The 14203-nt window shown below is 35.3% G+C and overlaps 1 protein-coding gene across 3 annotated transcripts in view; it reads right to left on the bottom strand.

Moving 5' to 3' along the window:
- Twin (CCR4-NOT transcription complex subunit 6-like twin) overlaps positions 1-14203 on the bottom strand; it is a 424494-nt gene that overhangs the window by 35549 nt on the left and 374742 nt on the right. For all 3 annotated transcript variants that reach the window (XM_076313825.1, XM_076313824.1, XM_076313826.1), the window contains one exon: positions 1692-1760. The gene's annotated coding sequence lies outside the window, so the exon portion shown is untranslated. The remainder of the gene's footprint in view (positions 1-1691; positions 1761-14203) is intronic.

Genomic DNA, 14203 nt, shown 5'->3' with positions numbered 1-14203 from the left:
ATACACACACGTCGGTTCTCGTACACGCAAATACATGCGAATGTCTAGGATCAACTCAAATCGGCGACCGTTGAGATACGTGATGGAAAACCACGCGTGATCTTAGAACAACGAACCAATCACTTTTCGTCACGTCCCTCTTCGACGTAACAAGGCGAATTCCTCACTGCGGCGACACGTAGTCTCACACGGTAGTCTCAAGTTAGCAGTCCCACGGATGAGTCACGCTTGAACAGCACGCAGAACCCAGTCAAAGTAGCAGTCACCCGCAGAGCATATCGGTCACGTGAAAAGAGCCTTCGTAACTCGTTCGTCGAACAGCATTTCTCGCTCTTTCACGATCTCTTTTCTCTACCTCTCGTTCGTTCGTGCATTCTCACACTCTGTTCTGTGTTGCCGGACTCAGTTCGTTCGGTTTCATTGCATCACCAATTCTGTCTTTTCATTGTAGTATAGTTGTATTTTCTTTAAGTTTAATTTGTAACGTTCTATCGAGACAATTCTCAAGAAACCAATAAACTGACTTGAGGGAACCACAAGTAGTGGGGAACCACCAGCCTTATGTAAATAGTTCCAAACGGTTTCTGGCTAATCTTCAGTTTCTGGGAAATGGAATAAGTGCTTGCATGTCGGTCTGACTCGACGATTTCCATGATTTTATTAACATTTTCGACGATTGGCCTACCAGAGTGTGTCTCATCTTCGATGTCCATATTACCAGAACGGAAGCGTTGGAACCATCGCTTTGCGGTTGCATTCGATACTGTATTTGGTCCATAAACAGTACAAATTTGTTTGACCGCCTGCTCCACTTTTTCCCCTTGGTCGTAGTGGTACTGAAGAATGTATCGAATTTTCTCTTTTTTTACCTCCATTTTCGAATGCTCTAACACAAAACTGTCAGAGAACTTTTTTTAACGCGTTATGTCGCCTTTAAGTCGCAGTATAGAATGACAAGATGCAACGTATGCATCGTGAGATATGACTCACTAAAGCCATCTAATGAAAAACGCTCAAAACTTTTTATTTCACCCATTATTATACCTTTAGTGGTCATCCCTTAATATTTTTAATTGCAGAATGATGAGAATTGATTTATGTACAAAAAGATGTATAGCTTAATTTAAAGAACGAGTTGCACCATAAAAGAAGATAGTATCATCGAAAGATGATGGCCCTATATGGGGGATTCAAATTTTTCTGTATAAATATTTTATATCTCCACTTAGAAAAGACCTTCAACTTGTCTCAGTTTCTAAAATTACCGTGTAGATAAACCTCTATATTACAATAAAAGAATAATTTTTTATTTTTATCCCCATGCATATTTCAACGATCAGTTGGGGTGGTATTTAACACTGGTAGTGAATGTCGGACATAATCCATATGTTTCGAGTATGAACAAAATCTACTGATTAAGCTGGTGTTTAATGATGGGAGTAGGGGAATACATTTTCCCTTCTATTTCAAGAACTTAAATTTCTCAGAGAACTAGCGAATTTTAGAGCGTTAGCATTTCGAAAGAATCAATGACTTATTAGCAAGTATTAGATAAATAGAGTATCACTATCACTTTGTATTATAATTTAAGTTTATTTAATATACTATATATGACAACATGTTGCTATACGAAATGCGGCTCCTGTCCTTCGTTTCCTGAAATAATTTTATACTAATAGTGTGTTACTTACATGTTGGTCTCGTCCTATTCGGTCTCGTTAATGGTATCCAGGGTCTCTGAGGTGGATGGTTGGCGGTAACTGAAAGCAAAAACGTGTAGCTACTATTAATAATTGTGTTAAAGGTGCATACGCATGTGCAAATAGAATGTTTGATCGATATTATCATTTATTTTGTTACTTGCTGCTTACAAATAATAAATCATATAGTGTAACTGTGTTATAAGTTTGTCAGTAAAAGAAAATTAAATCGTATATTTATTTTAAAAGTAAAACGTTATCGTTGCTTTGTAAAACAGTTTGAATTTCTCTTCGATTTTCTAGATATGCAAGTGATCATATTAGAAGGATTTCCTATATGTGGAAGTATAGCGTTATTGATAATCCGTGAACATTGATATTGACTGACAGACTTTGGGCGAAATGCAAAAAGTTTTACAAAAGAAGGGAAACGTTTTGTTTAAGAGCGTATACATATACGTATGTACATCTTTACTTGCTTGTGCTAAACTTCTGAGAATACGATTATGCTGTATAAATAAAAAAATGTTTGTCGTTAAAAGCCAAAAGCTGTAAAAGTTTTCAGTAGCAGTTTCTAAATAGTGAACCTTGGGAAATTATATCAAGTCTAGGCAAAAAGAACATTAATAAAATTTTGACCTAAAATAAAACACTCTGTTGGTAGAGTAAAAAATTAATGAAGATTTTGGAGGGTGTGAATACGTAAAGGAGTTGCTTCATTGATCAAATAGACTCTATCGATAACAAGGAACTTTGTAGAGTAACAGTGTGGAACAAAATACAAACAATAATTCCTTCAGCGTAAATCAGAGGTTTATAGCACACTGCGTAGTTTTGTCCTTTTAATATTTTATTCATTTAATTCGTGGAAGATTTTTCTTTGTCATTGAGCGAATGGGAACGTATAAAGCATGTCCTTCAAAGGTTGCAACTTGCTATGCTTGCTGCAGTACTGGTTTGATAAATTCGAGGTATTAAATGCTAATTATATTGTAAAACTCCTGTTGGTCGTCGGAATCCCCCTTCACAATTCCTTCTTTGGTTTTGCGAATTGTACGTGGTAGCAGGTGGACCGGGGGCCTTGGTTTAACCGCTCGGGCCACGAGAATGGCAACTCCATAAATTGCTCCCAGTTCTAAGTTGGTATATGGCGATGGGATGTGTGGCCTAGGAGAGAGGGGAAGTCTGAACTCCAAGCAGAATGGCAACCCTCTTAGGGGCACCTTCTAATCCTCCAAAGTATTTAGGAATCTCAGGGATGAAGAGACCGAGGGGAACTCAGGATGAATTGCCTCGTCTCTGAGGGCTATTGAGAAAGTAGTGCAGGCGTCGCAGAATCTCGGGGTTCCTGGAATTAAGACTCTCAGGGATTCTGTAGGAAGTGCGCGTTTTGGGTGCTAGAACTGAGCCATCGAGCTGTAGTCATCAGCGAAAGTAGGAATGTGGGGACGCAAGGGGGAATACTCCGAAGATCCATAGGGGTCCGTGCTAGGACCTTTGCTATGGAATATTGGATACGACACCGTTCTGCCTAACGAAGGCCTTCACAATGGCGTCAGTTTAGTATGTTATGACGACGATACGCTGGTGCTGGCAGTCGGATGCTACTGGGGAAGGAACCTCCGGTAGCCGAGGAATGTTCGATGTGCTGTCGAACGGATCAGGGGGATTGGCCTGGAGGGTGCACTTCATAAGATTGAAGTATTGGGTTTCCACGTATTTTGGCGCATGCTGCGCCCTCTTTAATCCGGGTAGCCAATGCCAGGGTCCAGATGAAGTCTCAGATGAAATATTTAGAACTGATCCTCGACAGCCATTGATGTTCTGGAAAGGGGGCGAGGAGCATTTCAGTCGCCCGACTAGACAGGGTAGTCGACACACTGAGCTGGCTCTTTCTCAATCTGGGCGAGGATGAGCTCTATACGGGAATCGTCCATTCGGTGGCTCTGTACGGGGCATTCCCCGTTAGATCTGCTCGCGTGCTCGCACGCGGTTTATTATGATAACCGTTGAGAGGCACGCGAACGGAGGAAGGTCTTGGTAGGACGAGAGGTAGAAGTTCTCAAGTGCGAGGCTCGGCAGTTCATGTTGTTGCAGTGGCAGCAGCGACTGGTCCAGTCGCTGGAGGGCAGCGGACTATGTGGGCTCTCTGACCATTCTTAATGGAGTGAACATCTTTTTTATTTATTTATTTCGCTTCCTTTTATGCAGCTTACGAGTTTTTAGCTCATTGCTGCTTCAGTTCCCTTTCTTTAAAGTTTCTTTTAATTTTGAAACGTGGGAAAATTTTTGATAGCTGTGGAAAATAATTCATTTATTTATTTGTTTCCAAAATTTTATAATCTTCTACAAGTTGCCTAGACTGTCACTTAAACCTGATGTTCCCGTCCCAGCCTCGAGGAAGCGGACCCTCTACTTTTCACCACTTTCATTTTTTTTTTCCTGTTTATTACACTTTCCTATCTACTTTTTGTCTTTGAAATTTTTAAGGAAGTATATAATCTTTATTATCATACTTTCACTTTTGTTCTTTTCTTTTACAGATTCCAGAGGCAGTATGTCGCAGCCATTTCGGATAAGTGGACTTTTTTCAAAAGATATTTTACCTTTTTATTTTACATAGATATACACACGAATACATTCCTACACACACGTTCGCACGCGCGCACGCACACACATATACACAAACGTACATATATACACTTATAAATTTTTATTTATTTCGTTTTTTTTGTTATTGAGATCACTCAATATTTTATGGAGAGGCAAAGGAAACTCCGCACAGTCCGGTAGGAACAACATAAGTTTTAGAGCTGCAACCAGCAGAAATTATTCTGGTTTAACAGTTGACTACCTACATATTGTCAAAAGCTTTTACAATCTTATAAAAATAGCAACAACATATTTCTTCTTTGAATACCTTATGCTATCCTTAAAGTTGAGAAGGTCGTCTTCAGTAAAGAAGTTTTTCTAAAACCATATTGGCAATTGTTGGTTAAATCCATATTGGATTTCATTAAGGCGAGTTCTCCGGCAGAGGTCGTGAAGACCCTCTTAGCCGCTTACCTTGCGCCCTTGTCCAAGTCTCCGGGAAGTCGCTTGTTTGGCACATGTTGCGTTTTTCGGGGCACAGGCTATTTACCGGGTACAAGATAAAAACAGCCCCGGCGGTGGACGGCGGATGAGCTATTCTCCCCATGCCATAGGTGTGGCTACGGGAATTATGGGCGGTTTCAGACGCCGTGAGGAGGGCGGCGGGACTGATTGGGGCTTGGTTATAACGCCCCTTTCTCCCACATACACGGGTATGGGCGTGGTTATCGCGTTACACGACGAGGGCCACTGGAAGTTTTTCCGTCGTCGGTTTTCGGTGTTCCTTATGCGAGAATTATGGATGTTTTAATAAATAGACTCTGCACCTGGAATGTCGGGCCGTGGAATCTCACAATTTCTTCGATCTCACCCCGAGGTGTCTGGCAAATCTTAGGAAGATTCTCCCTATGAAAAAAAAGTCACTCGTTGCTGAGAACTAAGTTAAAAGGCTACAGAATCTTCGGTTATCTTATCGCATGGATGAACTGTTTCGTATCTATCAGATTTCAAATTGTTAAATATAATTGTCGAAGATAAACATCGGTAATTTTATTTTGGAGAGATGGCGTTAGTTTATAGACAGTACAGGAGGAAAGAATGTGTGAGAAATGTGTATGTGGAAAAGAGCGGGAGTTGTCTGAATAACAACGACTTGAGCAGACCATATGGTCAGTCACGTACAGATCATAGCTGCAAACAGTAGAAATGAAAGTAAAAAGTAATAAAGGTTGAAATTTCTATTTTAAATTAAATTTATCATTATAATTTGATTCCTTTTGGGTTTATCATTTTGTTCGCTATTTTCTTCATTTCTATTCAGATGTCTTTTAAAACAATTCGGATTTTCTTCAAAAAAATGTTCTGAAGAGTTTTTGTTGCAAATCCTATGATTCTTTTCGCATCCATTATGGTTGATTCCCAGACGTTTTTGATCGTAGTTTTAAGGATGATTACATTATTTATGTTTTGTGCATATCTGGCTAAATTTAACCAAGTGTATCTTGGTCAGACCTGGCTCTATTGGATCAGATGTTTCTAGCCAACGCAATAACTAACACGCACTACACGTTTCTGGCCAACGCATAATCCTTGTACACGGGTTAATACTTCCGTTAATTAAATCTAAATTTCTCAAATCAAGGTAACTTCAAGATCATAGAAACCTAGGTCGATGAATTCATATTGACGTTAGCTATAACATACTATAATAAAAAGTACACTATACAATTTAAAAAAAGAAATCAATAATCTGTTAATCTTTAAACACATTTGGAAATACTTAAAATATCATAGAATTAGATCTACACCAGGACAAAGACACTGCCAATTTGACAGTCCTTACACCAGTCGACGATAGTAAATTTAAAGATACTGTATAATCACCTTGAAATGAGTTTACGGGAACCATAAATTAGCCGTTTCTTTTATACTAGTGATTCTTTATTTCGGAGAAAATATATCTTTCTTTCATGAGTTTTCTAGAACGATTAAATGTCTTTCACGCATATAAGACTAGTACTAGAATTTTAGGTACTATTCGATCAGAAATTTATTTCACATGGACGAATTCATCGACACGATAAATCGGAAAGAATCAAGGGGTTAAAAAGAGGACGTGCTGAAAGAAGGTATGTTTAGAGTAAACAATCTGCATTCAAATACATATTATGAAGGAGGTAGACAGGGTAGATTTTCATAGATTTGCGTATCCAAAGTGTGCTGTCTGTATGTGTGAAGGTGTGTAATCAATGATAACACAATTGTTTATGTATATAACTTATTTATTGCACAATGCATAGGAACTTATTAATATGATTAATATCCTATGAACCTGATTTGTTCTGTTGCAAGACGCTACCTACTGCATAATTCACCGCGTCCGTTGTTAGGATGAGTTTGGGTTTCGGCATTGGATAAGCCAACAAGGTTGCCTTTCTGATCATTCCCTTTGCTTCTTCGAAAGCACGTTCTGCTTCTTCATTCCAGTCGGCTCATCCTTCTTAAAGTCTTTACTCTCTAATAGTGTATACAACGGATTCAATACATTAACAATCATTGGAAGGAATCGATGATAAAAATTAACTAGACCCTGGAAGCTTCTCAATTTCCTGGTACTGTCAAATTTGGGGTATTTTTATATGCAGGTAACTATATCCAATAAGGGTTTAATTCCTTTCTTGGTGACGGTATGCCCAAGAAAATTTAGTTCTTCTTTGTCTATGGTGTATCTCTAGGGGTTCATTACTAGGCCATGTTTCTTTATTCTCTTGAAGAGCTGTCTTAAATGCAATTATAAGGGATAAGAGAGTTGTTTGGCACTTTTCGATCTAAGGTAACTGTGTACATCGAGAGAATGTTAAATAACTCTTATAACACAAAACAGACGTTATGCATTAAATATAAGCACAAACGAAATTTCAGTAGTTTATAATCTCTAAGCTTTATATTTATATGCATATAGAGACAGGGATGCAATTGAAATCTATTCCTACTACTATGGCAGAGTGCGTGGCTAAGAACGTGCGGTTCGAGTAGGGATGGGCGGTTCGATCCCTTTTTGGCCCTGTGCTGTCCCGCGAGATTTTAAGTCAGCAGAACGTGATACAATTATAGGCCTTGTATCACAGAGAGTTAAACAGGTGAATTTTTTGTACGTAAATCATATGTAGCCTTTAGTTGCAGTGTACTCAAACAAAAGAACTTCCGAACGTGTCGAGTAAGTAATAGAAAAGGGAAAAATGCATCATGTAAAACATTATTGACTGAATATGGAAAGCATGGTATAGCTTATGATATCTCGTTGAAACATAACTTTTCTCGTATGTTACAAAACATTAATTTTGGACCTATCGTAATACAGTATCATCTTGAACAATCTTTTTTTGATTTTACTGCTTTGATTTTATCTTGCTTAACTTACCGAAACATATTTTGTCGGGACCCTGTAAATGTCTTTTGAAAATGATTACTTACAGACAGTTTTGTTCGAACATCGATTATTTTCCCCAAGAGTAAACGTAATTAATTTTTTGATTTATATTGTTCTCGTCACCTTATTTCTTTTCGAATCACCTAATTATTTAAGAGAAAATTGCCAATTTTAAATCCGAAAATTGGCACTATGAAATATGAGAAAAAACCTTTATTTTGTGTTTTTGATGTTGTAATAATGTTCTATTCTACTGAACTCAAATTTCTATTTGTCCAATTCTTTTCAATAAATTAATTATTGTAAATTAATTATATATCCTTTCAATAAATTTATTCCTTTCAAATAAATTCCTAAAAATTCCAATTTATTACTTTTTAAAGCACACTGACAAGATGTATGCAATTAAATTTTATAATTGTACCTACTGTTTGAGTCATTATCGGACTATTCTACTGGTTGTAAAAATGAACAAATGTCACATTCGCACGAACCTGGAAACACTTCCTTTTTCAATTATAAATACTTTTGTCTACGACAAAGTTTAGTAAGAATGCACGTCAAGTTTAAAGTTAGAAGTAGTTTCTGTTCAAAGTAGACAATAATTACAGTAGTTCTTCGATTATTTTACTACATGATTGTAAAATAAAAAACTCTTTTGCAGTAATAGTAACATAATTCGAAATGTCATAACTTGCAAATTTAAACCGTTTACCAGATAGCTTTAATCGTAAATTGGGAATCGCAGCCTTTTAAAATGTATTGTTATTGCAGTAAATAAGTAATATCCTACAACATTAATGAATTGTACCGTCAACGTTTTCCTATTTACGTTTCAACTCAAAATTAACTTTAACAAATGTTTAACAAATTTCATAAGATTTATTATTTAAATGTACATTGAATAAGGCATGTATATCCTAAAAATGGTGTGTATTATGCTAATTTATTATTTATATGTATTCGCCAGTTATTCTAAGGAGAAAAATCAGATAATTGAGGAACTACTATATTGTGTTTGCGATCGAGTAGGGCGATTTAAAATTGATATCAATGTACATCATACTGAATACAAAAAGTAACAGTTTCTGTTCGAGCGTTTGAAGGTTAAGGTGGTATTTATTAAGGTCGTGACAACTTACTCAATTATCGAGAGGTCAGATATATTGTACATTACCAATATAGGTGAGTAAACGAAAACTGCGGGGACGCTCAGCGGTTCCATCGAGAACCCATATCTCAAGACGATGTCCTGCTAAAATAGAATTAGTTCGGTTTATCGTCAACTTAAAAAAATTGAATCTTCCTTGCCGGATAAAATTAATTCGTAGGCGAAACAAACAGATTCGATCCACTTGCAATTGAAGTGTAAGAGATCAGATAAATGGTAGAAAATCCAAGACTCAGCAAGAGACAAATTAAGTATCCGTACAAGATGTTTTTTTCTCAACTTTATGGAGGATTATTCGAGAAATTCTTCTGTACCCTAATCACGTAAAACGAGTACAAATTTTGTTCGTTTTCTTATCAGTGAATTATTCCTCATAATTAATTTTTATTCAATTGTATTTGTAACAGTGAGTTGTTCCGAATTTTAATGTGGTGATACTTTTCACAGACGAAATGCCAAGAAATTTTCGCTAACTGCTGTAGTAAGTTATAATATAATCATAAGTTAGAGTACGAAAAACTATATTCTATTTTTTGTGTAATTTTTAGATTAGTATTATCGAAGAGTTCCTTATTGGACTAATTTTTCTGTCCTTTACGCTTTACGGTAATAATTATAGATAAGTTTTAAAAAGAAAAGTTTCACACATTATTAGAAAACAGTTCATTAGAGGTACACAAACAAATGTTCGTGATGATTGAGCTCTAGTACTGTTCGGTTGTACTTTAATAGAATTAAATAATACGAGAGCTATACCAAAATCAATTTGATGGCTGATAAAAATGTAATGCATTGCTATACTGACGCATAATGATTGTGGCAATCAGTAAAGTCTTATTTCTCTAAATGCCAATACACGATCCACATTGTTTTACTATACACGAGTACCGATTTACTAAATGCGAGACATGTCATTGTCACTCCTGCAGTTACAATGTTTTGGTATTGCAAGGGAATTTTGTTGGTAGTGTTTTTTTAGTCCACAATAATTTCAGAAATTTATTGTAAAACGTTGAAGAAACTTCATCAAGTTACAATTATAACTGAATCAAGAATATAGAATATTTATAAAAAGAGGATAAAATATTTTAAATTTAGTTTTTCTACAAAAAGTGAACGGAAATGTCTCGCGAGAAAAAATGGAAAGATGAATGTTATTAAAGTTTGGAGTTTGAAAGCTTAAAGAATAAAAAAATTTGAAGAACTTTCACTATTTCAAAATAAAAAAGTGGAGAAAAAAAAGAAGACCACCTCATGTACATGGTGTTTCAATTCAATGTGGTTGATAATTTCATACATGAAAATTCTTTTGTAGAAAATGATATGTTAAAATGGGTAAAAATTGTCGTCTAGGTCGTATTTCAATCTAATCGAAATTCCTGACATTGAGTGCATAAAGTGATCGATTTAGTTTGGAATAACCGACATACTATTGATATCGTGTTATAAATAGGTTATCATAATTGGTTATTGATCTCATTAGTACGATACATTAAGCATGGATATGTTGAGGAGTATGTGAAGAAGTTGATCGCTCTGAGGTGATATTAAATGAGAAGTATATGGAAAATGTGTGTTTGCGTGTGTATGAGGGGGAGGAAGTGTATTAGGTGTTACATTCTGGCTTGACGTAATTTAATGGATGGAGGTCAATTGGGGTGAAGCTGAAACAAGTTTGCAGCCGCAGGTGGTACGCACATAAAACGCGGAAATACTAGGTAACTTCCTCGTTCAGGTGAAAGAACAACTCTAGTCACACCGAGTTTGGAAACTTAGCGATATTTGCATTTTACTATACCTATATCTATGGATTAAATGGTACAGATTTAGCGGTGAAGATAGAATCATAAGTTCTTTCTGTGTTAAATCAAACTTTAGATCTGAAAGATTTTCATCCACAATAACTACTTTATTGTTGTTGACATTACACATTTGTTTAAAAGCCTTAGAAATCGAAATTTGCAATTCGTATGTTTACTTCTGTAAGAATCGAGATTTTGATGCATTCATTGGCACGGGATTTGTTCTGGGTTGAAATAAAAAATAACCAAAGTAACGTATTTTATAAGGAATTTTTGTAAAAAGGAATACGAAACTTAACGAAATATTTTTCATTTTAACGATTGCACACAAATATTTTATAAGTACAAATTTTTAAATCAATACTGTTCTCTCGACCTATTCTTTGTCAATTGTTTACTTATATTTCGTAACTATTTTTTGTCTTCGATTCGCTATTAATTCTTGTAAATTTTTACACGTATGCATAACATCCTCGTTTAGGTGTTATATCACGGTTAATAGAATAAGATACCAAACATTAGTTTCAAAAAGTCACATGATGACATTCTATGAAGTCAAATTATATGTACACTTTGATGATCGAGTGGTTAAAACTGTTCAACGTTTTCAAAGCAATAACAGTTGCAGCTTCATTACCTGAAAAGAAAACAAAGAACACTTTGTTAGGTATAAATAACAAATCTTACCTGCAAAAATAAACGTTTTTGTACTTATAAAGTGAAAGTTCGGCTTGATGAATCGTAATCGTTACATTCTTCACACTCTGCTTCTTGTTTTATACATATGTCGTTCCAGCAGCTCAAGGGGATGTTGAAAGGACTCGAACTCCAAATATTTAAGGAAATACGAAGATTTAAGAGTTATGCTATTCTAGGCGTTTGTATTTAAATAATAGAAAAACTATTGAACACAAATTATTTATGTCAAAGTTCGTTCAAAATAAAACTTCAAATAATTATTTTTAAATAATTGTTAGAAAGGATTACGAAGACATTTGTAGGTATCTCTCCCGAAATATGGTTTTAGCTACAGCAAAATCCAATCCTATAATATCATGCAAAAATGACGCAGCAAGTTCAATATTTCACAAAGAAATAAACGATGGTTATAGACTCGATCGATGGTCTTAGAATCGAAGATTATGTAGCACCGGAAGGTAATTTGGTTCAGCCAGATAACGTGCAATACGTCTTATGTATTTACCATAGAGTACAAAGGAGATAGCCAACAAGTTTACCTATAATTACAAGAAAGTAAATATTGGAATGTATACCTTAGAAATTCGTTCGCTAATATCTAACAAGGAGAGAGCAAGATCTTTGGGTAACCGATTTAGTTCAAATTTCGCAGAATGGTAAATTGGTGCCCCCGCTGGTGAAGATACATGATTGTGTGGGCCACTGCTCAATAATTTTGTAGATATTTGCTATTGAAGATCTACCATTTCTCAAATACACTAATCACTTCTATTCGAAGTGATTCGATTAGAAACTACACACACTGGCATATTTTTAAACTTTAAAGTTAATTCATAACTATTTAGGATCAAAAACAATTAATAAATTGCATACCACTATATTCGAGAAATTCTTCACTATTTTTCAAGACCAATTAGAGCTTTCTAACGGTTTTACTTTTCATGTAATATTTCATTTTCATCGAAAATCCTGGGTTTTTACAAAGACTCGTGTTTTTTAAAAACTGGGGATGATAAAGTAATTCGACTTCCGGATTCTTGTTTGGGAAGTGTGGCTCTACAAGGATCACCCATTGTTATTCGAAGGCAGAAAAAAGGTTTCAATTTGTCGGCCAGTATTATCATTCGAATACTGTATATCCAAATTTCTGGTACCCTATAGATATCTCGGAATGCGTTTTATGTTACATATATTTTGATCCAAAGCTTTTTTCATAAATGATCATATAAGAATGCGGTTTTAATGTAAAATTTTAAGATATAATAGTTTTCTTGAACGGATGGAGTCATTAGCAGTCTAAGAACACTCGATTGTAATATAGAACTGTATGTTTCGTCGTAATCTATGCCTTTCTCTTGTCTCAATCCTCTGACCACTAAGGGTGGATCTGTATCTGTCGTCCTTCTTAATTTTAAAAACCCACTTGGCAATCAAAATCTTCTTATTCTTTATTTGCTTTAATCCAGGTTTCGTTTTTGTCAGTCCTTCTCCTCTTGAATACCTTCCTTCCATTTATTTGAATTTCTTCCACTCATTGACTTCCTATTTATCTCAAACTCCTTATTGTTTTGCTAGTCTCAGTTTGTATATTTATTTTTTTTTCCATCAAGGTTTCATTTTCTTCTGTTTCCTGTACATTGGTTCCTCTGCATGTTGGGTATTTGTTGTTTCTTCCATGTCCATTATATTATTGCTTTCCATGTTTTTTATTTTTACTTTCATTATTTACTTTCTCTTCATTTCAACAATCATTGTTAAAGATTACATCTCGAGCACTTGTAATTTTTCTGTTGTGTTCATTCCATAGACGATATCCGCGTGTGAAACAGCTTATTATAGTATATTTTTTTTTTCTTTTTATTTATTTGTTTCTTCACATGGCCGAGTTTCTGACTGTAGACGTTGCAACCGAAGATTTGTAATTTTTAAGGTTAGGTTTTTTCCCTTTCATCGCTTGCGTTTGTAGGACTTCTATTTAATGTCCTTCTTTAGGACATCTTTAATGTTAGGGTATATAGTACAGACTACTTCTCCCCACATTTCTTTATTCATTTTTGAATCTAATAGCAGTGCTCTTGTTTTTCTAGGAGAATACGATTTAATCTCTCTCTTTTGCCGTTTAGTTGAGGTGAATACGGTACTGCGAACTCCAGGATCATCCTATTATCTCTACACCATTCTTATAGCTCTTTATTTGCATATTCTCTGCTGTTGTCGCGTCTTAACTGTAGGAAATTAAATTAAAAACGTTCTACTCGTACACACTCTTATATACACATTCTAATACACACTTTCCGTAATACAACATTCTTCTCTTCAAGCAAGCCATATGCACAACCTATCAGGAGTCCATTAGTCCAAAAATAAATGTAAAGATTACGAACGAGACTTGTGAGTTTAATGATAAAAAATTGTTAAAGGAATCATAGATTGCAATAAAACTTTGAAATTTCCGTAAACCGTTTATTGATCAGGAAAAGCATTTCGAGAAAAATGAGTACCAATATACCACATAGTGATGAGTTTTAGTAATATACGTATTCATGGACGAAGTCAAACAGTTGTCGTGAAGTGTATATAAATATTTTATTCTATACAATACAATTATAATTTTCTCAAACGTCTCTTAAAACCATGAACTCAACATCAAATAAAGACTGCTTTGTGAATCTTAGAAACGCACTTTGTATTTCATCGCGTATATTGTGAGTCTGCCTTCAACTTTAGAGTGCCATAAACGTGTACATAAACGAAAAAGACAATCGAAAGAGGAAAGAGCGCAGAATATGGAAATATTCTTTCAAATTGA

The sequence above is a fragment of the Ptiloglossa arizonensis genome, chromosome 6 (assembly GCF_051014685.1).
Source record: "Ptiloglossa arizonensis isolate GNS036 chromosome 6, iyPtiAriz1_principal, whole genome shotgun sequence".
Classification (NCBI taxonomy): Eukaryota; Metazoa; Arthropoda; class Insecta; order Hymenoptera; family Colletidae; genus Ptiloglossa; species Ptiloglossa arizonensis.
The sequence above is the reverse complement of the archived record's forward strand: the minus strand, read 5'-3'. Positions and strand labels throughout refer to the sequence as shown.